Genomic DNA, 3898 nt, shown 5'->3' on the forward strand with positions numbered 1-3898 from the left:
ATCAAAACACAGCACCTGGCTTCTCTGAGGCTGTTGGGGTCCGAGGTTAAGTTTTAGGAGCCATCAGTAATTTGAGCTAACTAGTCACTTGCTGTGGTGCAATTTCAACTTCCCTGCATCAGTAGCAAGGCTCTGTGGAATTCACTGGTGCAAAAGACCCCGGGTATGAAAAGAATTCTGCTCACTCTCAAGGACGGCCCAGGAAGTCCTCCGTTTCCTCTGCACTGAGTTCATAAAACATTTCTGCATGTCTGTAATGAACATTTGAAAATGCAGACTAAAATACAGGGCCCGACGCTCTTCCCATTGAGCTCGAAGGAGTTTCATGGAAGCAGCAGCTGACCTATTAGAGGAATCTCCGAATACAAATTCCAACATTTTGCTTCACTTGATAATCCATATCAATGATCAGCTACTAGCAAAAGATCTGGATGACTAAACTATGAAATTACTCTCTCCAAAGTGCTATTAATGCAGCCAGTACTAAATACTCAGCTCCTGTGACCGCCTGAGGATGTGGTGCTGGGGTCCCGATAACAACTTTCTTACCTTGCAGTTGCCCTTTGCAATCTGACTCTAGTTAATGGTTTTATAACCTTTTCACAGATACAAGCCCATTTGGTTGTCTCTGTTCAAAGCGCCGTTTGGTATCATTGGTACAGGTTATCTCTGATATAAAAGTGAGCCCTCTTTTGCCATTAATAAGGCGTTTGGCTTTAAAACTGAAGGAGGGCAGTGTTGGGGTCAAGCAGAACATATGAGGAGACCTCTTAGGAAACTGTCTTCAACACACTAGGGTTCATCAATTTTAAGGCCAGACCAGAGATGGTCATCTAGTCTGACCTTCCGCATAAAAAAACCATAGCATTTCACCTGGTGATTCCTCCAGGGGAGGGAATTATTAACCTGTCCTGCATGAAGTGAGCATCCGTGAGTTCAATAAGAACTTGTGATTGAACTAGAGCATCTGATGTAAAGACTCCAAGTGATGGAGAAGTTACCCCATGCGTTGATAAGCTGTTCCAAAGGCCCCTTCCCCTTCAGTTAAAAAAGCCTTTCCAGTTTCAGTGTTTCTAACTTCAGCTTCCAGAGTTAGATCTCATTATTCTCCTGTCAACTAAACAAAAGGAATGCTTTTGATTTTACTTTCTACCCTCTCTCCTTCTCTGAAAAATGCTTCTCACATCCACTGTGAAGAAAGTCACTGTGCCCAAACAATAAAATAGAGGGGCAGGAGGACAGCAGCTTCCCCTGAGCATGCAGACAGATATACCAGAACAACTCAGCACTGGAAGCACTACACGACTTCATCTAGATCACTGGATCCATGCCACCTTCTTGACTTCTACACCTGAGCACGATTAGATAGGTTGCTGAATATCTCACTTCAGCAGTGTAGGGTCAGTTCCATCCCTCCCACACAGGAGCCTGCTGGAGGAGAAATACTTGGCAACTTCACAGAGTTTGTCTCTGATAATTTCACTGGGGGAAATAAAGGTTAGCTTTCCCTCTCCTCCTCCCCGCTCCAACTACACACATACATTGGGGCTGATTCAGCCCCAAACTCTACATCCGGTCTCTCCAGTCATCCTTTCCGGTGGTGTCACCTACAGCAGGGTCTCAGGAAGGTGTGGGAGGAGAGGCCTGGCATCCTGAAGGCAGCGGAAAAGGAATGAGGAAGACTTGTTCATTGATCTGCACCTGATCCAATAGAAAGCCTCCCCTTTGCTTCAACCAGCTGTGGCTCAGGGCCTTGAGAAAGTTTCTAAAAGGAGTTTGGCCTTCTGTCTAAACCATTCAAGCCGGATTAGCCCGACGGCTTCTTCGGGCGTTCCATCAGGATGTAGCATGTCATGGATGAACCTTCGGCTCCCTGTGTACCTTGACCCTGGTCTACACTACAAGTTTAGGTCGAATTTAGCAATATTAGATCGATTTAACCCTGTACCTGTCCACACAACTAAGCCATTTTTGTTGACTTACAGGGCTCTTAAAATTGATTTCTGTACTCCTCCCTGACAAGGGGATTAGCGCTGAAATTGACATCGCCAGGTCAAATTTTGGGTAGTGTGGATGCAATTCAATGGTATTGGCCTTTGGGAGCTATCCCAGAGTGCTTCATTGTGACTGCTCTGGACAGCACTTTCAACTCAGATGCACTAGCCAGATACACAGGAAAAGCACCTGGAACTTTTGAATTTCATTTCCTGTTTGGCCAGCGTGGTGAGGTCATCAGCAGAGGTGACCATGCAGAGCTCATCAGCACAAGTGACCATGCAGTTCCAGAATCGCAAAAGTGCTCCAGCATGGACCAAACAGGAGGTACTGGATCTGATCGCTGTATGGGGAGATGAATCCGTGCTATCAGAACTCCATTCCAAAAGATGAAATGCCAAAATAATTTGAAAAAATCTCCAAGGCCACAATGGACAGAGGCTATAACAGGGATCCGCAGCAGTGCTGCGTGAAAAGTAAGGAGCTCTGGCAAGCCTACCAAAAAACCAAAGAGGCAAATGGCTGCTCCGGGTCAGAGCCCCAGACATGCAGCTGCTATGATTAGCTGCATGCAATTCTAGCTGGTTCCCCTACCACTACCCCACCCCTGTACGTGGCCTCCTGCAAGGAGGGAGTCTCACACAACAGGGATGAGGATTTTGCGGACGGGGAAGAAGATGATGATGAAACAGTTCTCCCCGACAGCCAGGAACTGTTTATCACCCTGGAGCCAATACCCTCCCAAGGCGGGCTCCCGGACCTTGAAGGCGGCGAAGGCACCTCTGGTGAGTGTACCTTTGTAAATATAATACAGGGTTTAAAAGCAAGCGTGTTTAATAATTAATTTGCCCTGAAAACTTGGGATGCATTTGCGGCCAGTATAGCTACTGGAAAAGCCTGTTAACGTGTCTGGGGATGGAGTGGAAATCCTCCAGGGACATCTCAATGATGCTCTCCTGGAGGTACTCCCAAAGCCTTTGCAAAAGGTTTCTGGAGAGGGCAGCCTTATTCCGTCCTACCATAGTAGGACACTTTACCACGCCAGGCCAGTAGCACGTAGGCTGGAATCATTGCATAACAAAGCATGGCAGCGTATGGTCCCGGTGTTTGCTGGCATTCAAGCAACATCCATTCTTTATCTCTCTGTGTTATCCTCAGGAGAGTGATATCATTCATGGTCACCTAGTTGAAATAGGGGAATTTTATTAAGGGGACATTCAGAGGTGGCTGTTTCTGCTGGGCTGTTTGCCTGTGGCTGAAAAGAAATCATCCCCGCTGTTAGCCACGTGGTGGGGGGAGGGGTGAAGTGATCATCCCAGAGAATTGTGGTGGGGGGGACCTTGTACCAAAAGCACGTGTGCTTTGTAATGTTAACAGCTTGGTTCACCATGAAAGAGTCTACCCATTGTTCTCTAAAACGTGTCTTTTTAAATACTACTCTCCCTTTTTTCCTCCCGCAGCTGCAAATGTTTAAACACTCCCCCTATCATCTCCATCCCAGAGGCTAGCGCAGATAAGAAGGCGAAAAACACACACTCGCAATGAAATGTTCTCTGAGCTCATGCAGTCCTCCCGCACTGAAAGAGCTCAGCAGAATGCATGGAAGAAAACAATGGCAGAGTCCAGGAAAGCACAAAATGAACGTGAGGACAGGAGGGACGCACGAGAGGGGAGGTGGCAGGAGCAAGATAATAGGTGACGGCAGCGTGATGAGAGAAGGCAGGATGCAATGCTGAGGCTACCGTAGGATCAAACTGATATGCTCCGGCGTACGGTTGAGCGGCAGGAAAGGCAGCAGGAGCACAGACCGCCACTGCAGCCCCTGTGTAACCAACTGCCCTCCTCCCCAAGTTCCATAGCCTCCTCACCCAGATGCCCAAGAATGCAGGGGGGCCCCCTCTCT

Source organism: Caretta caretta, chromosome 1, assembly GCF_965140235.1.
Source record: "Caretta caretta isolate rCarCar2 chromosome 1, rCarCar1.hap1, whole genome shotgun sequence".
In the NCBI taxonomy this organism is placed as follows: Eukaryota; Metazoa; Chordata; order Testudines; family Cheloniidae; genus Caretta; species Caretta caretta.